Below are 27,851 nucleotides of genomic sequence, written 5' to 3'. Positions count from 1 at the left end.
AGCTTAAATCTGCCCATACACATTAGATAGCTGTGGACCAACCCATCGTTCATGTGTGGGGACTTAGAGGGTTTATTCCCATATTCATAAATGGATTTTGTTGGATTGTGAGTGTAAAAACAAGCAATTTTGCAATTTACAGCTTTTTAAAATCTTCCTTCGTTCTTGGGATATTCACACCTTTTTTGTTTTGTTTACAGTTCGTTGCCTTGGAGACCGACCACCGCTTCTAGACAGAAGAACATGCTCAACCCTTACAATTTTTTTCTATTAAGCTTATATGCACTGTTTTGAAGCTGGCCAGGATCGCTGGAGTGCACTGTTACTTCCTAACCCCCGACCAGCTTCAGCGCAGTGCTTACAAACTAGACAGCAGCGGTGGTCGGTCTCTTAGGCAACGAGTTGTGAACAAAACAAAAGTGTTAAATATCTCAAGAACGGCTGAGAATTTTAATAAGCGGTAAATTGCAAAAATGCTTTGTTTTACAAGCTCTATCTGACAGTGTACATTTATATGAAGATGCCAATAACCCTTTAAGTGCCAAATCCTGAGATCTGTGTCTTATCACTCTAGAGCTGGCCATATCCATGATATTTTTATCTGCAGGTCATTGGCAGATCCAGTTTATTTTTCTGAGAATTCTATGTGTTTGATCACGTTGTCATCAGATAGTAAGCAGATCTCACTCAGTTTAGATGACTAGTGTTACACAGATCAAAAGGTTGGCATGTGCCCTACCTCTTAAAGGGCCAGTATAGCTAAAGTCATAAAGTGAGCTGCGAATATCATTAACATGCATGCATTTAGAGGAATTGTCACAACTGGTGATGAAGCCGCTGCGGTGATTAATCAGAAGTCGGGTGAGGAAGGAGAAATGAATCTTCAGAGGAGGAACCGATCTAATCTATTGTGGGCATGGCTGTGTGCTGAATGGAAATGGTAGACGGTTCCCTTTACTTTAATTTTATTAGATAGACCTGTAAAAAAGGATTATACACGGAAGGAAAAAGAAAATGACGGAAGATGGGTGCTTTGGGTACTTTTTAAAGAAAAAAATGTCCTTATCTCTAGAATCAAAAAAAAAAAAGAAAGTTGAATACTTAGGGGGCAACGGGAAAAAAAGAAAGAATAAAAACTGCCCACTTTTGGTGTGGTTTCAGGTACTCTTTAAACCTGGTTTCACAAGTGCTTTTTTGGGCAAAAAAATGCTACTTACCATCGTTAGCGTTGGGAGAGTAGAGAATTTTAAGTCGTGCCTCCACATTTATTGGAGAATGCCCCCAAATGAAGCAGGATGGCCCACTTTTTTGGGCAGGGTTTAAATAAAAAACCCACCCCTTTTTAATCCAGGACAGCCCCCGAGGGAGCCAGAATCCTGGGATTGTTAGCAAAAATAAAATATGGTGACATTTTTGGTGTGTTTTTGATGAATACAGCATTGTTGTTGTGTTTTTTTTGTTTTTTTAATTAGTCTTCCCTTAGATTTCGGGACTTTTCTATCCAGAACTATAGCGCCTACTAGGTTAGGACTGGGCCACCGGAACTGGCGGCACCACTAGTGAGTAGCAGATGTTTTCAGCCTTGGCCTCCACCCTTTTGGTATCATAGTTGTGGACTAAATGCAGTAGAGTGATATGGCACGAGATGGCGGCATTATTGTACATTGCCGTAGAAAAAAAGGCTAAATGCCTCAAGTGAGCAATGAAGCCATGTTCATAGGAAGGTAATGAAGTTTTCGAGGTATATGGATACAGATATTCTACATATCACCCCGATGTGTCACACCGCTAATTATCATCATTAACGAGGAGAGACAGAGGCCATGACGCCAGGTCCAAGAATGATCGGATTTCTTTAATTGATTTCTTTATCACCCATAATTGGCGGCTACATCTGGAGAAACACTGAGAGACTTGGTCGCGTGAATTCCTGATGACAGATAACATGGGCGTTCCCCGGTGAGAAGTTTCTGAACTCCTTGTGGTGTCCTTTCTGTTCCTCAGAGCAGGTCGAGACTTGGCCAGGAATTCTGCCTGTTGTAGACCGATCTCTGTAATAATCCAGCAAGGAAAGTCAATAAGAAAGAATAGAGCCAGAAATTCTGTGGGAAAAGCCGGAACCGATAACGTCACTTGTTTAAGAGATCAAATCTGATCTACCTTTTCTATACCTCCTGCCCGGAATGAAGTGAACTCCGAGGTAAGAACATAATGAAAGGAGCGAGGAGGTTGATGGTTATCTTTTTTTTTTTTTTTTTAATTTATTGACTTTAAGGAGAAGCTGACACTCCTTATAGAGACCAGGTAAGAATAGCAATGCTTTATGGGTACAACATGCAAATTAGCTTCCTCATGGGTGGTGCTAGTGAGAGTTTCCTCTCTTTCTACAATAAGATGATTTGCTGAAAATCAACTCAAAATGTCACAGTAATTCTATACATTCTATGGATACCTTTTCCCATGAGTTATCGGCCCTCCGTATCCTCCAATGTATTACTTTCAGTTTATTTTTTTTTAAATGGTCCCAGCATAAAAAATATATATTCATCTCCCGATCTCCTGTTGTTCCTCTGTCTTGTTGCTGAGTCCAGATGAGTCTTCTGCTGATCTCCTTGCCTCATCTTCTAGAGATGGCACTTGGCCAGTTCAGATAATCAATGGCCACAGGATTCCTTTATTCAAAAGTTTTTAGTTTTTTTTTTTTTTGCTGGATTTTCTATGAATTTCCTGCTGTTTGAACAGCACTTTTTAGAGCTTTTTTTTTATAATCTTACAGGTTTTTTTAGGAGTTTTTGGGGCATAAACTGAGAGAAAACACTCCAAATCCTCCTTAGAAGTGCAGAACTCCACAAAAACTGCTCATTTTCAGCTCCAAAAACTCAGCAAAAAGACTCATTATGCACATTCCCTTAGTCTATGTGCGCACAGACTTTTTGGAGGAGTTTTTAGAGCAATAACTGAACAGAAACTGAATGGAAACTCTCCAAAACCTCAAAATTCAGAAAGGTGGTGGAGTTTCTGCTCTAAAAGCACATCAAAAAGTCTCCATGTGCACATAGCCTTAGGCTATTTTCATGGAGAGATTTTTTTGGGGGTTGGGAGGGGGGCACTTTTTGTCCACCAAGTATTTTTTTGAGGGCATCTGAGGAGTTTTTGGTGCGGAAATTCTTCAAATCCTCCTCAAAGGAGGAGTTTCTGCTTAGTTTCTTCCCCAAAATCACAACAAAATAACTAAAGGAATAAAAAGCTCAAAAAAATCCTCAAAAAAACTGCATAGAAATACATTGTAAGAGTTTTCTAAGAGGTATTAGGGAGGAGTTTGAAGAGGATCTGTTCAAAAAATGTCCTAAAAACCCCCCCTCTGTATGAACACGCCCTTACTATCTTGTTCTCGGCACTGCTACCAGCGCACCTTATCACTTCCCCAAATCGCTTAGGGTTAGGTCACAGCCTCTTAGAAGAAAACAAAAAACCTGATTTTCTTTAAGGGCGCTCTACTATTTTTGGGTCAGTTATGTTTGTTTTTTCCTGTGTGTAAATCCTGCGTTACGGAGGATGATGATGTGAAGTATGTTGGTTATATAGTACAAGTGGCGATGACATTCATTCCTTAAGGCCCATTGTCAGGTAACACGTTCTTCAGGTTGGGTCACCGGCGTTGCCTGAAAGTTTATATTGTTAGTAATATTTAGTTTTCTCAGGGTCAGCTTAACCCAGGAGTGAAAATAAATCTGTTCTCTGTCATTTTTTAAAAAATCTAATTTACTAAAAAAGCCGAAGTTTTATTACATTATATTTGAGAACTTGATTATTACCATGTTTTAATTGAACTGACAGTCCTGAATTGTAGGAATTTTTCTTTTTTATATAATTTTTACAGATTTTTTTTTTTATTTTTTACTTATTTCACCACCATACCTAATTTAATTTACCCCCGTGGTCTTTCCAGCATCAGCTTATTGATAGTTTTCAAAAAAGAACAGATATCCAAATGTTTTTCTGAACAACTAATTGCTTTGATTGATTTAAATATCCGGTTATTTCACTAAAATACCAACTTTAAATCTGCAGCTGCATCCCCCTCCTCTCCCTGTTTTTTTATTAAACTAGATAGATTTTTTTTTCTGGTGGCGACTGAGTAGGTTTCTGAACAATTAACCCATTACTTGCCAAATTAGCAATTTTCATTTTTTGGACCTAATTGGACCTAATTAGAAAATCTTAGTTGCTAGAAGCAAAAAATTAGGCTTCCCCAAAAAAAGGACATTGGTAGATAATGGGTTAAGCCGGCTTCACACATCGTGTATCACAGTACGAGCATGGACCGTGATATACAGACCGGACACGGGTCTCCTGAGCTTAGCAGCCTCATGGGCGTATGTGATGCTGTTGAGTTTAGCTCAGGAGACCTATACATGGTCTGTGATACAAGAATGTGTGACACCAGCTTAAATATTTAGAAACCTCCACAGCTCCCCACCCCCCAAAAAATATATCTAGTGTAATAGAAAACGGGTTGAGGGAGAGGAGGGGGATGCAGCTGCAGCTTTAAAATCATTATTTTAGGAAAAAAATAGAGGGTCTACAAGAAGTGGGAACTACAAGTTGCTGGTTAGTGAAGAAGATGAAACTGTCCTGGATTTTTGGGGACTCCTGGGCCAAAAGCTCAACTCCTGGGGTTTATCTAACCTTCAGGCTCTTATGGCTTCACGTCGAATTGCTTAGTGTCTGCTTTAATGACAGAAGGGCCAGGTCCTGTGTAAGGACAGGATGACATTGGGATGAGTCACTCTCCACTTTTCTTAATTCTTATCCTCCGCAGTAACTTTACTGATCCATTCCCCCGGGTTGTCCGTTCCCCCGGGTGGTCCATTCCCCCGGGTTGCCCGTTGCCCCTGCTTGTCCGTTGCCCCTGCTTGTCCGTTGCCCCTGCTTGTCCGTTGCCCCTGCTTGTCCGTTCTCCCGGCTTGTTCGTTGCCCCGGGTTGTCCGTTGCCCCAGGTTGTCCGTTCCCCCGGGTGGTCCGTTCCCCCGGGTGGTCCGGTCCCCCGGGTTGTCCGGTCCCCCTGCTTGTCCGGTCCCCCTGCTTGTCCGGTCCCCCTGCTTGTCCGTTGCCCCTGCTTGTCCGTTGCCCCTGCTTGTCCGTTGCCCCTGCTTGTCCGTTGCCCCTGCTTGTCCGTTGCCCCTGCTTGTCCGTTGCCCCTGCTTGTCCGTTCCCTCGGGTTATCCGTTCCCCCGGGTTGTCCGGCTGCTCAGACGCTCCCAGTCCTCTGATCTTTCCACCATTTCTTAGAACTGCTGATTGTTTCCATATTAAAGGCTTATAAGATCCAGCTGTTCTGTACTCTCTCTGCTTTCTGTCAGCCGCTCCTCCTTTTCTCTTCCTATTATCTGTCCTAGGTACAGTCACCTTGAAAAATAAGTATGGCTTCTCCAGTGATTGAAAGTGTTTTTTTTCATCTTTATAAATGGATATTGTCGGATAATCCTTGTAAATACAAGCAATTTTGTAATTTACTGCTTTTAAAAATTTTCATCCGTTCTTGAGATATTAACACTTTTTCTTTTGTTTACAGCTCGTTGCCTTGGAGACCGACCACTGCAGCTAGATATCAGAACTTGCACAGTGTTTACAATATCTTTTCTATTCATCTTGTAAGCACTGTTTTTGAAGCTGGCCAGGATCGCTGGAGAGCGCCATTACCTCTTAATCTCTACCAGCTTCAGTGCAGTGCTTACAAGCTAGACAGCAGCGGTGGTCGGTTTCTTAGGTAACCAGCTGTAAACAAAAGAAAAGTGTGAATATCTCAAGAACGGCTGAAAATTTTAATAAGCAGCAAATTGCAAAAGTGCTTGTATTTGCAGGAATAATCCGATAGTATCCATTAATATGAAGATGGGAATAACCCCATAAAGGGAATGTATGAGATTGTAAGGCCGTGTACCCCTGTATGTGCTATATGTACTTTGTCTTTAACTGTTACTGAAATGGGTTAACCCCATAGAAACCTCACAGATGTACGATCACTGATGGCCACCTCTGATCATGGGGTCCCCAGTCACCGTTATAAGAGTGGTGGTTGCACACGCTCACTGGGAGAGAACTAATTTGCATATTGTTACCCATGAAGCTTTGCTGATACACAGCTGGTCTCCCTCTTTCATCCTTGGTGGATGGATCCGTCTTAGACTTGTGCTGCTCCTCTCCTCCCCCGCAGCCGAGTGATGAAACCCTGGGGCCCTCAGTCTTCAGCGAGACGCGGATACACTTGATTATTTTCCTCGTCTCCTCAGCCGCTGCAGTGTGGATGGAGGCGTAAAGGGGGGATCCGCGGGAAGGAATGGGATCTGAGGCAAAGTTTCTCCAAAATGTTAAGGTGTCATCCGATGGTAAAATATTAACCCTTTCAAGTCCATGCAATTACCGACCCTACAGGGTGGTCCTGGTGACTGTGACACATCCTAGCCATTGTGTTGTGTGATGGATGAGACGATGTCACCATTATCAGTGACATCACACAGGGGAAGCGTCCCACCCTCAGAAGTAATGCTGAGATACACATATAGCAAAATACTGTACCCCTCCGCTCCAGCATAATGTCACCGACACTTGGGGTACAGGATAATGACACTTGGGTTACAGGATAATGACGCTGACACTCGGGGTACAGGATAATGACACTGACACTCGGGGTACAGGATAATGACACTCGGGGTACAGGATAATGACGCTGACACTCGGGGTACAGGATAATGACACTGATTCTTGGGTTACAGGATAATGACACTGACACTGGGGTACAGGATAATGACACTGACACTTGGGTTACAGGATAATGACGCTGACACTCGGGGTACAGGATAATGACACTGACACTGGGGTACAGGATAATGACACTGACACTCGGGGTATGGGATAATGACACTGACACTGGGGTACAGGATAATGACACTGACACTCGGGGTACGGGATAATGACACTGACACTCGGGGTACAGGATAATGACACTGACACTCGGGGTACAGGATAATGGCACTGACACTCGGCGTACAGGATAATGACACATGGGGTACAGGATAATGACACTCGGGGTACAGGATAATGACGCTGACACTCGGGGTACGGGATAATGACACTGACACTCGGGGTACAGGATAATGTCACCGACACTCGGGGTACAAGATAATGATGCTGACATTTGGGTTACAGGATAATGACACTGACACTTGGGGTACAGGATAATGTCACCGACACTCGGGGTACAGGATAATGACACTGACACTCGGTGTACAGGATAATGACACTGACACTCGGTGTACAGGATAATGACACTGACACTTGGGGTACAGGATAATGACACTGACACTTGGGGTACAGGATAATGTCACCGACACTCGGGGTATAAGATAATGACACTGACACTCGGGGTACAGGATAATGATGCTGACATTTGGGTTACAGGATAATGACACTGACACTCGGCGTACAGGATAATGACACATGGGGTACAGGATAATGACGCTGACACTCGGGGTACGGGATAATGACACTGACACTCGGGGTACAGGATAATGTCACCGACACTCGGGGTACAGGATAATGATGCTGACATTTGGGTTACAGGATAATGACACTGACACTTGGGGTACAGGATAATGTCACCGACACTCGGGGTACAGGATAATGATGCTGACATTTGGGTTACAGGATAATGACACTGACACTCGGTGTACAGGATAATGACACTGACACTCGGTGTACAGGATAATGACACTGACACTTGGGGTGCAGGGTAATAACGCTGACACTCGGGGTACAGGATAATGACGCTGATACTTGGGGTACAGGATAATGACACTGACACTCGGGGTACAGGATAATGACACTGACACTTGGGGTACAGGATAATGTCACCGACACTCGGGGTATAAGATAATGACACTGACACTCGGGGTACAGGATAATGATGCTGACATTTGGGTTACAGGATAATGACACTGACACTCGGGGTACAGGGTAATAACGCTGACACTCGGGGTACAGGATAATGACAATGACACTTGGGGTACAGGATAATGACACTTGCACTTGGAATACAGGATAATGACACTGACACTCTGGGTACAGGATAATGACACTGACACTTGGGGTACAGGATAATGACACTGACACTCCGGGTACAGGATAATGACACTGGGGGTACAGGATAATGACACTGACACTCGGGGTACAGGATAATGACACTTGCACTTGGAATACAGGATAATGACACTGACACTCGGGGTACAGGATAATGACACTGACACTCGGGGTAAAGGATAATGACACTGACACTCGGGGTACAGGATAATGTCACTGACACTCCGGGTACAGGATAATGACACTGGGGGTACAGGATAATGACACTCGGGGTACAGGATAATGACACTGACACTCCGGGTACAGGATAATGACACTGGGGGTACAGGATAATGACACACTTGGGGTACAGGATAATGACACTGACACTGGGGTACAGGATAATGACACTGACACTCGGGGTACAGGATAATGTCACCGACACTCGGGGTACAGGATAATGTCACTGACACTCGGGGTACAGGATTATGACACTGACACTTGGGGTACAGGATAATGTCACCGACACTCGGGCTACAGGATAATGACGCTGACACTAGAGGTACAGGATAATGACACTGACACTTGGGGTACAGGATAATGTCACCGACACTCGGGGTACAGGATAATGTCACTGACACTTGGGGTACAGGATAATGACACTGACACGTGGGGTACAGGATAATGACACTGACACTCGGGGTACAGGATAATGACACTGTCACTTGGGGTACAGGATAATGGCACTGACACTCGGGGTACAGGATAATGACACTGACACTCGGGGTACAGGATAATGACACTGACACTCGGGGTACAGGATAATGACACTGACACTCGGGGTACAGGATAATGACACTGTCACTTGGGGTACAGGATAATGGCACTGACACTCGGGGTACAGGATAATGACACTGTCACTTGGGGTAAAGGATAATGGCACTGACACTCGGGGTACAGGATAATGACACTCGGGGTACAGGATACTGACACTGGGGGTACGCTATGACTAGTATATAGATCTGTGGGATCCCTCCTGTTTGCGGTCAGGGTGTACGGCTGCGCTCTCCTCTGCGGTGCTCCCGTGTTTGTTATTCGGGTGTGCTTTGTGTAGTGTTGGTTATTAGTTTCTTTTTCCCACGTCTCCGGCTGATGGCTGATCCGGGTGCGGTCGGTGCACGGCGTCCATGCCTGCCCCTGTGGCCCCGTAGACCTGTGTGACGCCATGTCACTGTTTCCCCCTTGTAGTGACTGATGGAGGATGGACAGATCCGGGCTCCTGGCTGGTGTCCGCGTCCTTGGCTCTCTCCTCATCCGTTGATTTACTCGCTTGCTGTGTGATCTGCGCTGCTCTTCATTGCTGTAATCAATATTTAGTGCGTGAACCCTGTGCTCGTTATGATGATGGATCCATTATCCCGCTCTATTACGCCGCATTCATCCCATTACTTGTAGATTAACCCCAACTTTCCACCGATCAGCGATGAAACCAGCAGCTGTGCATGGGCCACAGCGCCACCTATAGAGTATTTTTCGTGAGCTGCCCTGCAGGAGTTTTTGATATATTTTTTGCATTAGGTCAGAGATTTTCTAGTCTATTCCTATTATAGAGATAAAAAAACAAACTAAAAACCTGTCTCCCACCTCGGTCTGTGGCCAAACTGAGCGCGTCTCTGGAAAATACCAAACTTGGAGGAAATCTGTGCTGATGTTGGGCGCCGTCTCTGGTGTCTGTCACATAATCCCACATTGATCGCTCTCGTCCCTGCGCTGGCCTTGTATAGTAGTTTGGATGGAATATATTTTTTGCTATGGAGAAGAAGCTTCTCGCGGGGCCCCGGTGACACCCGGCAGCCCAGGATCCTGCACAAGGAGCTGTACGGAAAATCTGCTTTCTGGGAGATTTTGGTGGCACCAAGAATCCTTCTGTACTGTCCTTGTGCTGGGTCTGTCCCTGGGTGATGGGACGGTGATGCCAGTGTATGATGGTAATGCACTGCTGACTTTTCTCATATTATTAGGATAATTTGTTCCGGACAAACTCTCTCTTATAAAGATGCCCCCTACTATGTGCTGAGGAGGACGTGGCGCTAAACTACTCCAGCGGTATCTCTTAACAATACAATTCTGCTACACCTAAACCCACCATTAGAGGGAGCTCACTGCATACAGATCTATACAGTCAGTTCAATGAGTGCTCCCCCTAGTGGTGGCCGCAGTCAGAAAAACTCCAGCTGCTTCTTTTAATAATAAAATTTTCCTTCACGCACCATTGGAGGGAGCACACTGCACACAGATTTATACAGTGCGTTTAATGAGTGCTCCCTCTAGTGGTGGCCACAGGCAGAAAAACTCCAGCTGTTTGTCTTAATACAATTCTGCTACACCTACTCCCACCACTAGAGGGAGCTGACTGCATACAGACTTATACAATCAGTGGGTGCTCTCTCTAATGTAGGTTTCAGGCAGAAAAAAACAGCTGCTTCTCTGAATAATAATAAATAAAAAATACAATTCTCCTATATTCACCATTAGAGGAAGCTCACTGAATAGAGATAGATTTATACAGTGAGTTATATGAGTGTTCCTCCTAGTGGTGGCCACAGTCAGGAAAAACTCCAGCTCTTAATGCAATTCTGTTACATCTACACCCACCACTAGAGGGAGCTCACTGCATATTGACTTATACAAGCAGTTCAATATATGTTCCCCCTGGTGGTGACCAAAAGGAGAACAATTCCGTTTGCTTCTGTTAACAATGCAATTCTGCTGCTAGACCTACACCCACCACTAGAGGGAGCTCACTATATAGAGATTTATACAGTCAATGCTGGCAGAAAAACTCCATCTGCTTCTCTTTGTACAATTCTGCTACACCTACACCCATCAGTAGAGGGATCTCACTGCATACAGATTTTTACAGTCAGTTCAATGAGTGCTCCCCCTAGTGGTGGCCGCAGTCAGAAGAACTCCAGCTGCTTCTTTTAATAATACAATTTTCCTTCACTCACTATTAGAGGCAGCACACTGCATACAGACGTATACAGTTAGTTTAAGGAGTGCTCCCCCTAATGGTGACCACTGTCAAAAAAAGTCCAGTTGTTACTCTTAATAGAATTCTGCTACACCTACACCCACCATTAGAGGGAGCCGACTGCATACAGACTTGTATAATCAGTGGGTGCTCCCTGTAGTGGAGGTTTCAGGCAGAAAAACTATAGCTGCTTATTTTGATGATGATGATGATTGATGATGAATAATAACAAAATACAATTTTCCTATATTCACCCTTAGAGGGAGCTCACGGCATTCTGATTTATTCCGTCACTTGAATGTGTGCTCCCTCTAGTGGTGTCAGCAGACAGAAAAAATATTACAATTTTAATTAAGTAAATGTATGGCCCATAAGAAGATAAATGATGAAATAGCCGCACAGCTTCCTCCATTATGTTATTTTCATGGTGACTGCAGACGGTGTATTATGTCCTCTCTGACCGGTGCGGCGGACCCTTCCTGTGCGGTGGTGGAGGTCGCTTCCTGCGGGGGCTCAGCCTCCCCGTGTTGTCTGCTGCTGCACTGTGAGAAGACTCGTTTTCCATTTTATCTTTTTATTACATGTCCGTGTAAGAAGCAATCAGAGCTTTACTGCCGGAAACTGAATTGCTGTCTCCTCCATATTGTACATCAGACACCTGCAGCTGTCTCTCCCCCCTCCCCTCCTCTCCATCCCTCAGGTCCGTTCTCTCCATGTAGCTGGTGATTCATCCCCCCATCTCTATCTCCTGTACACAAGGTGAGGATGAGGAGGTGTGAGTCAGCTGCGGCCATTAATAATGCGGGCACGTCTCGTGGCGTCTTCTCTTTTATTTTCACGTTACATTTTTTTCTCCTCTACAGTCCAGGCCAGGAGAAGCTTCTCCGAGAAGTAGCGGATTTATAATGAGATGGCGAACAGTCTGCAGAGCATCTCGTGGAGAGATGGTCTGCAAAAATGCAGCAATTGTGCACCTGTGCCAATCTGCAAACTGCCCTGTGCCAGGCTGCCAGGGTAGGAAGCACCACACGGCGATGGAGACCTATCGTAACAACCTATGACCCCCTGCTCCATGCTAACATAACCACACATTGTGCCACCCTATAATGCCTAGAAATACACCCCAACCCGAAATAACTGTCTCAGCCTGTGGCATTGTGACAAGCCTGCTGCATTAGTCATTAGCCCATGGGACGCTGTGCCAGCCTGCCAGATGCAGATACACCCTGTGCCAGCCTGCCAGATGCAGATACACCCTGTGCCAGTCTGCCAGATGCCGATACACCCTGTGCCAGTCTGCCAGATGCAGATACACCCTGTGCCAGTCTGCCAGATGCCGATACACCCTGTGCCAGTCTGCCAGATGCAGATACACCCTGTGCCAGTCTGCCAGATGCCGATACACCCTGTGCCAGTCTGCCAGATGCAGATACACCCTGTGCCAGTCTGCCAGATGCAGATACACCCTGTGCCAGTCTGCCAGATGCCGATACACCCTGTGCCAGTCTGCCAGATGCCGATACACCCTGTGCCAGTCTGCCAGATGCAGATACACCCTGTGCCAGTCTGTAGGGAACTTACAATTTACCATAGAATTACAGCGATGCCTGGATTACTACATATCCATGTTGTCACAATGCAAACACTGGAGCTGGGGGCGAGGTACAGGTACATGTTCTCAGCAGGGCTGTGGAGTTAGAGCCCATTTTGGTGGAGTCTGTATAAAATGGACCGACTCCAGCTTATAAAATATCTAATAAATTGGGTGCAGTAGTTCAATGCAGTTTGTGGGGAATATTTTTTTCATAAGAATTTAAGAAAGTCCTGAAATGTCCTATAAATGTCGGTCCTATTCCTGATCTAAGGGTCTGGACTTTTAGCTGAGATGAATCTGTGCTACAGTAAATTTATCACTTAAACATGAGCCGTGTATGAGAGCTCTTGAAGCAATGACTCCAGCAGCAGTCCTCTCCTTGTGAATCTCCCACAAATTTTTGAATGGCCTTTTCTTAACAATCCTTTCATGGCTGCGGTTATCCCGGTTGCTTGTGCACCTTTTTTTTACCACACTTTTTCCTTCCACTCAACTTTCCATTAATATGCTTGGATACAGCACTCTTTGAACAGCCAGCTTCTTTAGCAATGACCTTTTGTGGCTTACCCTCCTTGTAGAGTGTGTCAATGACTGCCTTCTGGACATCTGTCAAGTCAGCAGTCTTCCCCATGATTGTGGAGCCTACGGAAACAGACTAAGGGACCTTTTTAAGTGTTTAGGAAACCTCTGCAGGTGTTTTTTGTTAATTATTTTAATTTAGTGAGATAATGACTTTAGTGTTTTCATTGGCTGTAAGCCATAATCCTCAACATTAACAGAAATAAACACGTGAAATAGATCACTCTGTGTGTAATGACTCTATATAATATAGGAGTTTCACTTTTTGTATTAAAGAACTGAAATAAACTAACTTTTTGATGATATTCTAATTTTGTGAGAAGCAAGAATATAACTACTATAATACTGCCCCCTATGTACATAAATATAACTACTATAATACTGCCCCTATGTACAAGAATATAACTACTATAATACTGCTCCTATGTACAAGAATATAACTACTATAATACTGCCCCCTGTGTACAAGAATATAACTACTATAATACTGCCCCCTATGTACAAGAATATAACTACTATAATACTGCCCCCTGTGTACAAGAATATAACTACTATAATACTGCTCCTATGTACAAGAATATATCTATTATAATACTGCCCCTATGTACAAGAATATAACTACTATAATACTGCCCCTATGTACAAGAATATAACTACTATAATACTGCCCCTATGTACAAGAATATAACTACTATAATACAGCCCCTATGTACAAGAATATAACTACTATAATACTGCCCCTATGTACAAGAATATAACTACTATAATACTGCCCCTATGTACAAGAATATAACTACTATAATACTGCCCCTATGTACAAGAATATAACTACTATAATACTGCTCCTATGTACAAGAATATAACTACTATAATACTACTCCTATGTACAAGAATATAACTACTATAATACTACTCCTATGTACAAGAATATAACTACTATAATACTGCACCCTATGTACAAGAATATAACTGCTATAATACTGCCCCATATGTACAATATAACTACTATAATATGTATGAGAATATAACTACTATAATACTGCCCCTATGTACAAGAATATAACTACTATAATACTGCCTCCTATGTACAAGAATATAACTACTATAATACTGCTCCCTATGTACAAGAATATAACTACTATAATACTGCCCCTATGTACAAGAATATAACTACTATAATACTGCCCCCTATGTACAAGAATATATCTACTATAATACTGCTCCTATGTACAAGAATATAACTACTATAATACTGCCCCTATGTACAAGAATATAACTACTATAATACTGCCCCCTATGTACAAGAATATAACTACTATAATACTGCTCCTATGTACAAGAATATAACTACTATAATACTGCCCCCTATGTACAAGAATATAACTACTATAATACTGCTCCTATGTACAAGAATATAACTACTATAATACTGCTCCTATGTACAAGAATATAACTACTATAATACTGCCCCCTATGTACATGAATATAACTACTATAATACTGCCCCTATGTACAAGAATATAACTACTATAATACTGCCCCCTATGTACAAGAATATTACTACTATAATACTACTCCTATGTACAAGAATATAACTACTATAATACTGCACCCTATGTACAAGAATATAACTGCTATAATACTGCCCCATATGTACAATATAACTACTATAATATGTATGAGAATATAACTACTATAATACTGCCCCTATGTACAAGAATATAACTACTATAATACTGCCTCCTATGTACAAGAATATAACTACTATAATACTGCTCCCTATGTACAAGAATATAACTACTATAATACTGCTGCCTATGTACAAGAATATAACTACTATAATACTGCCACCTATGTACAAGAATATAACTACTATAATACTGCCCCCTATGTACAAGAATATAACTACTATAATACTGCCCTCTATGTACAAGAATATAACTACTATAATACTGCCCCCTATGTACAAGAATATAACTACTATAATACTGCCCCATAAATAGGAACATGTCTTCTATACTTCACATACTTGCAGATATACAGTATTTGGAAGGAAGTGTCTGCAGGAATTGGTGCAGTAAGAAGTCACCAGGCTGTAAGGAAGTGTATATCGGTATTATTCTTAGGTTGGAGTGTTTGTATGTTACTGATGCCGTTTCCTCTTAGATATTTTCGCGGTGATGTAATTGCTTAGTCATCCTCCATGTCCTTCACTTCAGGTCTCAGATACAGCACATCTCTGTGGTATCCTTTATCTATTGTAGCACTTTTTTTGTAACACTTTGTAGGACCAGAGGTTTTGTTTTATGCCTGTGATTTAGTGTTTCTTTTATAGAGCAGTTTTCATTTGTTTTAACTATTAAATAAAACAGCGCCACCTATGTATAAATTATGCATAAATGCTTTTGCGTTAGAAAAGAAGGGGAATGGGGTTGTAATTAATGCAAAGGAAACGCCGGGGTGTTACTCACATCGACCAATCAGGCGTCTGCTTTTTGTTTCACCAAAATGTCAGCTGCAATGTAAAAGTAATGCCGCATCAGGCTATAAGTAAAATAACTGTCATACTGACATGTAAACTATGTCATCCAATTGATTTTGGGCCCTTCACCCCCTTTCTGAGGGTTTAACCTTATCTAAGCTACATCTGTCATGTTGGTTGGTGGCAGGGAGGCGAGGGCTGGATGTCCATAGATCATACACCCCAAAGGAATTGCTGATCTCACAGCCAGGTGTGCAGGAGCTTTTAGGCAATGTGCAGTGGCATGTAAAAGTTTGGGCACCCCTGGTCAAAATGACGGTACTGTTATTGTGAACAGATAAGCAACTTGAAGATGAAATAATCTCTAGAAGGCCTAAAGTTAAAGATGACACATTTCCTTTGTATTTCCGGTAATTATATATATATAATATATACATTTATTTAGTCATTTTTTACTTTGTAAAAAGTACAAAAAGGAAAATAGGCCGATGCAAAAGTTGCACCCTTGGATTTTTTTGTTCTCAGATAACCTTGACCCAGGTTTCGGACCTTAATTAGCCTGTTAGGGTTATGGCTTGTTCACTATCATCGTTAGGAAAGTCCAGGTAATGCAAATTTCCCAACTTTATAAATACCCAGCTTCCTCTAACCTTGTGCCAAAAACAGCAGCCATGGGTTCTTCTAAGCAGCTGCCTAGCACTCTGAAAATGAAAATGGTGGAGACCCACAAAGCAGGAGAAGGCCATAAGAAGACAGCAAAGCGTTTTCACGTTGCCTTTTCCTCAGTTCAAAATGTAATTAATAAATGGCAGTTAACAGGAAAAGTGGAGGTCAAGATAAGGTCTGGAAGACCAAGCAAAATTCAGTGACAGCTGCTGTTAGGATTGCTAGAGAGGCAAACCAGAAACCCCGCTTGACTGCAAAAGACCTTCAGAAAGATTTAGCAGGAGCTGTGGTACATTGTTCTATTGTTCAGAGACACCTGCACAAATATGACCTTCATGGAAGAGTCATCAGAAGAAAACCTTTCCTGCAGCCTCATCATAAAAATTCAGCATCAGAAGTCTGCAAAAGAACATCTAAACAAGCCTGATGCATTTTGGAAACAAGTCCTGTGGACCGATGAGATTAAAATAGAACTCTTTGGCCACAATGATGAAAGGTATGTGTGGAGAAAAAAGGGCACAGAATTTCAGGAAAAGAACATCCCGCCAACCATTAAGCATGGGGGTGGATCAATCATACTTTTGGGGTTGTGTTGCAGCCAGTGGCACTGGGAACATTTCACGGGTCGAGGGAAGAATGGATTCAATGAAATTTCAACAAATTCTTGATGCAAACATAACACCATCTGTAAAAAAGCTGACGTTGAAGAGAGGATTCTACAAATGGATAATGATCCTAAACACACGTCAAAATCCACAGTAGACGACCTCAAAAGGCGCAAGCTGAAGGTTTTACAATGGCCCTCACAGTGCCCTGAACTGAACATCATTGAAAATCTGTGGCTAGACCTCAAAATAGCAGAGCATGCAAGACGACCCAGGAATCTCACAGAACTGGAAGAATTCTCCAAAGAAGAATGGATGAAAAGCCCTCAAACAAGAACTGAAAGACTCTTGTCTGGCTACAAAAAGCGTTTACAAGCTGTGATACTTTCAAAAGGGGGCGCTACTAGGTACACATGTGGTCAAAATTGTTGGTACCCCTCGTTTTATGAAAGAAAAACCCACAATGGTCACAGAAATAACTTGAATCTGACAAAAGTAATAATAAATTAAAAATCTATGAAAATGAACAAATGAAAGTCAGACATTGCTTTTCTGCTTCCACAGAATAAAAAAAAAAAATTAAGCTCATGAAATTGGCCTGGACAGAAATGATGGGACCCCTGAAAATAATGTGACAAAAGGGACATGTTAAATCACGTTGTGTCCACTAATTAGCATCACAGGTGTCTACAATCTTGTAATCAGTCAGTGGGCCTGTATATAGGGCTACAGATACTCACTGTGCTGTTTGGTGACATGGTGTGTACCACACTCAACAGCGAACAGAGGAAGCAAAGGAAAGAGTTGTCTCAGGAGATTAGAAAGAAAATTACAGAGAGGAATGTTAAAGGTAAAGGTTATAAGACCATCTCCAAGCAGCTTGATGTTCCTGTGAATACAGTTGCACATATTATTCAGAAATTTAAGATCCATGGGACTGTAGCCAACCTCCCTGGACTTGGCCGCAGGAGGAAAATTGATGAGAAATCAAAGAGACGGATAATACGAATGGTAACAAAAGAGCTCAGGATAACTTCTAAAGAGATTAAAGGTGAACTTCAAGCTCAAGGAACATCAGTGTCAGATCGCACCATCCCTCGTTGTTTGATCCAAAGTGGACTTCATGGGAGACGACCAAGGAGAACACCATTGTTGAAAAAAAATCATAAAAAAGCCAGACTGGAATTTGCCAAACTGCATGTTGACAAGCCACAAAGCTTCTGGGAGAATGTCCTATGGACAGATGAGACAAAAATGGAAGTTTTTGGCAAGGCACATCAGCTCTATGTTCACAGACGGAAAAATGAAGCATATCAAGAAAAGAACACTGTCCCTACTGTGAAACATGGAGGAGGTTCTGTTATGTTCTGGGGCTGCTTTGCTGCATCTTACACAGGGTGTCTTGAATCTGTGCAGGGTACAATGAAATCTCAAGGCTATCAAGGGATTCTAGAGAGAAATGTGCTGCCCAGTGTCAGAAAGCTTGGTCTCAGTCGCAGGTCATGGGTCTTGCAATAGGATAATGACCGAAAACACACAGCTAAAAGCACCCAAGAATGGTTAGAGGAAAACATTGGACTATTCTGAAGTGGCTTCTATGAGCCCTGACCTAAATCCTATTGAGCATCTTTGGAAAGAGCTGAAACATGACGTCTGGAAAAGGCAACCTTCAAACACGAGACAGCTGGAGCAGTTTGCTCATGAGGAGTGGGCCAAAATACCTGTCGAGAGGTGCAGAAGTCTCATTGACAGTTACAGGAATCGTTTGATTGCAGTGATTGCCTCAAAAGGTTGTTCAACAAAATATTAAGTTAAGAAGAACCATCATTTCTGTCCAGGCCGATTTCATGAGGTTAATTTTCAAAAAAATTCTGTGGAAGCAGAAAAGCAATGTCTGACTTTCATTTGTTCATTTTCATAGATTTTTAATTTATTATTACTTTTGTCAGATTCAAGTTATTTCTGTGACCATTGTGGGTTTTTCTTTCATTAAACGAGGGGCACCAACAATTTTGACCACGTGTGTACTAACCATGCAGGGAGCCCAAACTTTTGCATCAGTTCATTTTGTAATTTTTACAATGTAAAAAATTACTTCTTTTTTTTTTGCCTAAAATACAAAGGAAATGTGTCATCTTTAACTTTAGGCCTTTTAGAGATCATTTCATCTTCAACTGTTCACAATAAAAGTAATTTTCACCAGAGGTGCCCAAACTTTTACATGCCACTGTTTTGGTGCTATTATTGGGACACTGTATGGCTTTGTTATTTAGACGGTGTATGGTGCTAATATTAGGGGGAATAATTTCAGCTTCCGGATCATCCGTAAAAAATATAGTTTAATAGTTCAATTGTCATACAAAGGGATCATACAGTACAAAGTCACAACCCCTCTCCAGGGATCATAGACGTGGGCAAACGCGTTTCGGAGTAGAATCCTTAATCATTACATACTACTACCTCCTGTTGTTTTGACGTCTTATGTCACGTCCTGTCAGGACACGTGATACAGGTACTCCAATCCTGAGCAAGTAAAAAAGGTTAAATAGTAATTTATAACCAGCTGAAAACTTAAAAAATATATAGTACAGACCAAAAGTTTGGACACACCTTCTCATTTAAAGATTTTTCTGTATTTTCATGACTATGAAAATTGTACATTCACACTGAAGGCATCAAAACTATGAATTAACACATGTGGAATTATATACTTAACAAAAAAGTGTGAAATAACTGAAAATATGTCTGATATTCTAGGTTCTTCAAAGTAGCCACCTTTTGCTTTGATGACTGCTTTGCACACTCTTGGCATTCTCTTGATGAGCTTCAAGAGGTAGTCACCGGAAATGGATTTCACTTCACAGGTGTGCCCTGTCAGGTTTAATAAGTGGGATTTCCTGCCTTATAAATGGGGTTGGGACCATCAGTTGTGTTGTGCAGAAGTCAGGCGGATACACAGCTGATAGTCCTACTGAATAGACTGTTAGCTGCTTTTTTCTTGCCATAATAAAAATTCTAAGTAAAGAAAAACGAGTGGCCATCATTACTTTAAGAAATGAAGGTCAGTCAGTCCGAAAAATTGGGCAAAATTTTTTTTTTTTTTTTACCGCATCCGACAAATGTCTCCTAATGTAAGTTTTCAGAGTATTAGTAGTGCAACCTACCTACTGAATTCCACACATTTTGTATGTTATTAAGTAAATTACATCTGATGAATTGCAATTGATGAAACTTTTTTTTTATGATATTCTTAATGGGGGACTATATGTAGATACAAATGTAATTGCTTTATTATTATGTTGGTTTATGGTCTTATTTTTATTTTTGTTCCTCGAGATCTTCTGTCTCTCTTCTGATGTAGTATTTCTTCTTATCCGTATGAATTCCCCAACTGGTAGGTTTTTTATAACTTGTTTTGAATGGCAAGAAGTAGCCAACAAGGTAGAGTTCGTGGCCATGTTTTTACTTTAAGGTACTACTGCAATAGGAAGTCTGTCAAAATATCGCAGCCCGGGAAGGTCACGCAGAACCACCCTCTGTGATCTTTGTGACGAACAGCTCTCTGCTTCCCCCTATCGCCCCGACAATTACACAATTGGCTGACGATTAACGGAGGAGGCCACAGGCAGTCCCCACTACTAGACTGGTTATTGGGAAACTAACAGTGAGCGTATGGTATATACACCTCTAATTCCAACACATGGAATATATCTATATACCCCCATACGGTCCCTGCTAACTCCATGATAACCCAAGAAAAATTATTAGCTGCCACCACCAGTCGTTTTATATACAGGCTGACTGGATTCCTAATTTCTGGTAGCGTATGGCTCCAAAAGGAGGCAGTGTTTATGAAAAAAAAATATACAAAATATTTTACAAAGGGGACAAAACAATTCAGCGTATATAGTTACAGAAAATTAAAAGGGATTAACAAAGAACTTACTACGCCGCTCACAGACATGAGTCAACTTAGTGGATGGAAGCAATCTGTTGAAAATGTCTGGTTAACGAGATCAAGCCTACACCGAAATACATCTTCCTTAGCATTGAACACAGACTATAATTTGCCTTGATCTTCTATGAGCACCTAAGTTACACCCCCACCCCCCCATGAAGACCTCACGTGGGGCGGGTTGTAGGCTGAAAATCCTAACTTATGTGAAAGGTCCTCTCCAAATGATCACAGAAGATCGAGATCGCCACCATATTTTTATTGGGATTTTACCATTACCCAGACACCAAACATGACCTGGCTATTGTCAGCGGTCTGCCTACTATTGATTTGTGGCTTATAGGCAGGGGTTACAGTTATGAGAAAACATGCATATTCTTCCCTGGGTCGCCCTGGCGGTAATATGGTATGTCTTATCAATATCGGATTCATTCAAACTTCGATATTCAATATTTTCTTTCGGAGACATTATGCCTGCCAGAGATGTGTTTATGAAGGAAATGTGCATCCTGCATGGACAATGGCTATCTCTACCAGCCATCTGATACTCGCTTCATTCCTTTCAGAACTGAAGAGGCTTTTCCTGCCTATTCTATACATCTCAGTCTGTGACACAAAAGGCATCTTCATTGGCACTTGGGCTTCAAAAGGGCTTCAATGGTTAACTATTCATATCTTAATTGGCTTCCTGACCTAATTACCTATCCAATCTATAGCTCTTTGTCTATGCCCAATAGACATCTGCATTAGTATTGCCAGGGTCTATTGTCCCAAAAGGAGCTCTTGCATGTTAACTAAGCTGGTTCACTTCGGACACATTCAAATTCCTATATGTTGAACTGTGTAATTCAGCTAATAAAAGAGATTTGTGGACTGCAAGCCCTTTGTGCTACTGCACCAGAGAGGAGAGGAGGGAGGTGGGGCGTGAATGTGGCTGGTATCAATCTGACTTTGACTGTCAGCTATTTTTGCCCCTGAGTAGAGATTTTAATATTTTCTATGACAAAGTTTATGTTACTATTATTAGGGCACTGTATGGCATTATAATATAGGAAGTATGTGGTACTATAGTAAGCGCACTGTACAGCATTATAATTTAGGAAGTAGATGGTACTATTATTATGGCACTGTATGGCATTATAATTTAGGAAGTATATGGTACTATTATTAGGGCACTGTATGGCATTATAATATAGGAAGTATATGGTACTATTATTAGGGCACTGTACAGCATTATAATTTAGGAAGTAGATGGTACTATTATTAGGGCATTGTATGGCATTATAATTTAGGAAGTAGATGGTACTATTAGGGCACTGTATGGCATTATAATTTAGGAAGTAAATGGTACTATTATTAGGGCACTGTACAGCATTATAATTTAGGAAGTAGATGGTACTATTATTAGGGCATTGTATGGCATTATAATTTAGGAAGTAGATGGTACTATTATTAGGGCATTGTATGGCATTATAATTTAGGAAGTAAATGGTATTATTAGTGCACTGTATAGCATTATAATTTAGGAAGTAGATGGTACTATTATTAGAGCACTGTATGGCATTATAATTTAGGAAGTAAATGGTACTATTATTAGGGCACTGTATGGCATTATAATTTAGGAAGTATATGGTACTATTATTAGGGCACTGTACAGCATTATAATTTAGGAAGTAGATGGTACTATTATTAGGGCATTGTATGGCATTATAATTTAGGAAGTAGATGGTACTATTAGGGCACTGTATGGCATTATAATTTAGGAAGTAAATGGTACTATTATTAGGGCACTGTACAGCATTATAATTTAGGAAGTAGATGGTACTATTATTAGGGCATTGTATGGCATTATAATTTAGGAAGTAGATGGTACTATTATTAGGGCATTGTATGGCATTATAATTTAGGAAGTAAATGGTATTATTAGTGCACTGTATAGCATTATAATTTAGGAAGTAGATGGTACTATTATTAGAGCACTGTATGGCATTATAATTTAGGAAGTAAATGGTACTATTATTAGGGCACTGTATGGCATTATAATTTAGGAAGTATATGGTACTATTAGGGCATTGTATGGCATTATAATTTAGGAAGTAGATGGTACTATTATTAGGGCACTGTATGGCATTATAATTTAGGAAGTAGATGGTACTATTATTAGGGCACTGTATGGCATTATAATTTAGGAAGTAGATGGTACTATTATTAGGGCACTGTATGGCATTATAATTTAGGAAGTAGATGGTACTATTATTAGGGCACTGTATGGCATTATAATTTAGGAAGTAGATGTGACTAATATTATAGCACTGTATTGTAATATTTAGGCACTATGGGGCTGATAAATCAAACTGGTGTTGTGTACTCCAGTCCTGATCCAGGGTGCGCTGGAGTAAGATTCCCTGCTGGTGCCAGTCGGAGAATTTCCCCTTTGGACGAGCCCCCTAGTACACCTGCATAAACTGCCTTATGAAAGCATGGCCGCTGCTGGTTTCCTGGTTGTAGAATAGCAGGGAGCGGTCTAATATTCCACCTTTATGTTGTCTGTGTTTTATCAAATGCTGGTAAAAGTAGAAAGACCGGTTCAACTGCTGACTGTTTCCTTTCGGAGGAATCAATAACATTAGTGGAATATCCGGTGTGTGATATTACATGGATGGGGTGATCTTAACTCACAGTTCATCTTAGTAAATTGACAACATTTTATTTGCTTTTTGGATTTCCAATATAGTTTTTGTTTTTTAACAATTTTTTTTCTTAATTTAGAGGTAAAACTAAAAAAAATTGTTTATTTTTTTAATGCTGTTAACATTTGAGTGTAGTAACACGGGAAATCATGTCAGGTTTGTGTCTATGGAACCGTGACCTATTTTTACCTTTTTTTATGGTTTGTACTTTTATTTTACACCCTTCCAGTTACTATTTTTAGACGATACCAAGAAAAAACCTTAGAAGTTCCTGCAACTCTAAGGCTAAGAAAACCGTCTGCTGCTCCAAATGCCATGTTATATTTGCCTGGGGGCGTGGCCTTGAGCTCTGGGGCGTGGCCTTGATCTTCGAGGTGTGGCATTAAGATCCAGGGCGTGGCCTTAATGTCTAGGGGCGTGGCCTTTAGCTCTGGGGGTGTGGCCTTAATCTCTGGGGGTGTGGCACCCTATATTCCAGGGGTGGGGAACCGCAGGCCATTTACAGTCCGCGATGACCTTCTCTCCGGCCCCCGGGAACATTTCTGGGGACCACAGTGCTCAGGCCGGCAGCTGCATTTTGACGGCTCCCGACTCTTTTAATCTCTTCTTGTTCTGCAAGCGCACATACGCAGGATTCACTACTGAAAGCTGAGCCACGTTCAATGAAAGATTGCGTCCTGTACCTGGACTTAATCTATTGGCGGAGTTAGTGCTCGATGAGCTCCCACCCCACAGAAGTAGACGGCAGCGGCAGCCCCAGCATCTCCTGTGATGATTATACCGCAGCCTCAGCATCTCCTGTGATGATTATACCACAGCCCCAGTGTCTCCTGTGATAATTATACTGCAGCCCCAGCGTCTCCTGTGATGATTATACCGCAGCCCCAGCGTCTCCTGTGATGTCTATACTGCAGCCCCAGCGTCTCCTGTGATGATTATACTGCAGCCCCAGCGTCTCCTGTGATGATTATACCGCAGCCCCAGCGTCTCCTGTGATAATTATACTGCAGCCCCAGCGTCTCCTGTGATGATTATACCGCAGCCCCAGCGTCTCCTGTGATGATTATACTGCAGCCCCAGCGTCTCCTGTGATGATTATACCGCAGCCCCAGCATCTCCTGTGATGATTATACCGCAGCCCCAGCGTCTCCTGTGATGATTATACCGCAGCCCCAGCGTCTCCTGTGATGATTATACCACAGCCCCAGCGTCTCCTGTGATGATTATACTGCAGCCCCAGCATCTCCTGTGATGATTATACCGCAGCCCCAGCGTCTCCTGTGATGATTATACCGCAGCCCCAGCGTCTCCTGTGATGATTATACCGCAGCCCCAGCGTCTCCTGTGATGTCTGTACTGCAGCCCCAGCGTCTCCTGTGATGTCTATACCACAGCTCCAGCATCTCCTGTGATGTCTATACTGCAGCCCCAGTGTCTCCTGTGATGTCTATACTGCAGCCCCAGCGTCTCCTGTGATGATTATACCGCAGCCCCAGCGTCTACTGTGATGATTATACCACAGCCCCAGCGTCTCCTGTGATGATTATACCGCAGCCCCAGCATCTCCTGTGATGATTATACCGCAGCCCCAGCGTCTCCTGTGATGATTATACCGCAGCCCCAGTGTCTCCTGTGATGATTATACCGCAGCCCCAGTGTCTCCTGTGATGATTATACCGCAGCCCCAGCGTCTCCTGTGATGTCTGTACTGCAGCCCCAGCGTCTCCTGTGATGTCTATACCACAGCTCCAGCATCTCCTGTGATGTCTATACTGCAGCCCCAGTGTCTCCTGTGATGTCTATACTGCAGCCCCAGTGTCTCCTGTGATGATTATACCGCAGCCCCAGCGTCTCCTGTGATGATTATACCGCAACCCCAGCGTCTCCTGTGATGATTATACCGCAGCCCCAGCATCTCCTGTGATGATTATACCACAGCCCCAGCATCTCCTGTGATGATTATACCGCAGCCCCAGAGTCTCCTGTGATGACTATACCGCAGCCCCAGTGTCTCCTGTGATGTCTATACTGCAGCCCCAGCATCTCCTGTGATGTCTATACCACAGCTCCAGCGTCTCCTGTGATGACTATACTACAGCCCCAGCCTCTCCTGTGATGTCTATACTGCAGCCCCAGCGTCTCCTGTGATGACTATACTGCAGCCCCAGCGTCTCCTGTGATGTCTATACTGCAGCCCCAGCATCTCCTGTGATGTCTATACCGCAGCTCCAGCGTCTCCTGTGATGTCTATACTGCAGCCCCAGTGTCTCCTGTGATGATTATACTGCAGCCCCGGCCTCTCCTGTGATGTCTGTACTGCAGCCCCGGCCTCTCCTGTGATGTCTGTACTGCAGCCCCGGCCTCTCCTGTGATGTCTGTACTGCAGCCCCAGCCTCTCCTGTGATGTCTATACTGCAGCCCCAGCGTCTCCTGTGATGTCTATACTGCAGCCCCAGCGTCTCATGTGATGTCTATACTGCAGCCCCAGCGTCTCCAGTGATGTCTATACCACAGCCCCAGTGTCTCCTGTGATGTCTATACTGTTGCCCCAGCGTCTCCTGTGATGTCTATACCACAGCCCCAGTGTCTCCTGTGATGTCTATACTGCTGCCCCAGCGTCTCCTGTGATGTCTATACCACAGCCCCAGTGTCTCCTGTGATGTCTGTATTGCAGCCCCAGTGTCTCCTGTGATGTCTATAATGCAGCCCCAGCATCTCCTGTGATGTCTATAATGCAGCCCCGGCCTCTCCTGTGATGTCTGTACTGCAGCCCCAGCGTCTCCTGTGATGACTATACTGCAGCCCCAGCGTCTCCTGTGATGTCTATAATGCTGCCCCAGCGTCTCCTGTGATGACTATACCGCAGCCCCAGTGTCTCCTGTGATGTCTGTACTGCAGCCCCAGCGTCTCCTGTGATGTCTATACCACAGCCCCAGTGTCTCCTGTGATGTCTGTATTGCAGCCCCAGCGTCTCCTGTGATGTCTATAATGCAGCCCCAGCGTCTCCTGTGATGACTATGACGCGCCCCCTGGGCCAGTGTTGTTTGGGGGATACCCGGAGCCGGATCAAATGGGGGTTGTAGTCTCCGAGTGGCGGTGACCCGGTCCGTGCCCAGGGTGTCAAACTCAGTGTGTGGCAGTCCTACAGATGTTACTGGATGTTCTTTAGTGTCGACTACGCCACCCGTTGATTTGCGGTCACTACGGCCGCCGCTGCAGCAGGGTCCCCTGAGGCTATACCCCTCCCGTTGGGGGTTATACTACCCGAAGCTGCACACACACCACCAGCCTCAGCTGGGATCCGGTACCCTAGGTGCCAACCCTTCACCCTGTTGTTTGTATTCTGGGGTCTTGGGGTTCCTGCTTGTTTTCTCTGGGTCCTTCTGACTCCTCTCTCTCTCTTGGCCTTGGAGCTGGGCCCAGCCGGAACCACAACTCCCTGTCAGCCCTTCTGGCTGAGCTTCTCTGCTCTGCTCCTCTGACTAAACTCTGACAGACTGACCCTGATCTAAGATGGTTCCCACCTTATATACTCCCTCTATGTGTGAGCTCAGGTGACCAGCACCCAATGAGCTCCTAGCTTTACCCAGGCTGCTCCCCCTATCTGCCCCTACACTACTGGGATGTTCCACCCCCCTCCCACTCCAGCCAGGAACAGACACTGTCGTACCTGCACATAAACTGGTGGGAGTACCGTCGGTCTGTTCCTCGGAAATGGGATGTGTGTAGTGCATGCAGCTAACTGAGCTCAGTTCCACACTCCATCCTTACCCGGGAGTGGAATACCACACCTCTGGCTTGAGGTGTAATACCCCTGTAGCAGCCGAATCCTCAGGGTGCTACATTCCCCCCTGGTAAATCACAGCACGTCCTCGGGCTGTAAGATATAAAAAACATCCAAACATACAATTTTTTTTTTCATAAACATCAACATAGAAAACATCATATAGATATCATCAGCAATAAACTTTTCATATAAAACTTTTCATAAATAACATTCTTGTTCCTGGTTCCTCCGGTCACGGTGCAACTTGTGACCGGGTAAAGTGCGACAGTCTCTCTTGGAATAAAACAGTTCCCTATAAAACCGGTAGGGGGCGCTTTAGGAAGCGCAACTATATACAAGGG

General features: G+C 43.2%; 1 protein-coding gene across 11 annotated transcripts in view; it reads left to right on the top strand.

Annotated features, from left to right (window-relative positions):
- Positions 1-27,851, top strand: part of LOC141154049 (death-associated protein kinase 2-like) — an 80,869-nt gene that overhangs the window by 9,962 nt on the left and 43,056 nt on the right. For 3 of the 11 annotated variants that reach the window (XM_073639457.1, XM_073639462.1, XM_073639464.1), the window contains exon 1: positions 1,985-2,200. The exons of the other annotated variants lie outside the window; for them this stretch is intronic. The gene's annotated coding sequence lies outside the window, so the exon portion shown is untranslated. Of the gene's footprint in view, positions 1-1,984; positions 2,201-27,851 lie in introns of those variants that run through there. 11 annotated transcript variants of the gene reach the window in all.

The sequence above is a fragment of the Phyllobates terribilis genome, unplaced genomic scaffold (genome assembly GCF_046119375.1).
Source record: "Phyllobates terribilis strain yellow unplaced genomic scaffold, ASM4611937v1 Scaffold_7__3_contigs__length_470593459, whole genome shotgun sequence".
In the NCBI taxonomy this organism is placed as follows: domain Eukaryota; kingdom Metazoa; phylum Chordata; class Amphibia; order Anura; family Dendrobatidae; genus Phyllobates; species Phyllobates terribilis.
This window is presented reverse-complemented; position numbering and strand designations above follow the sequence as displayed.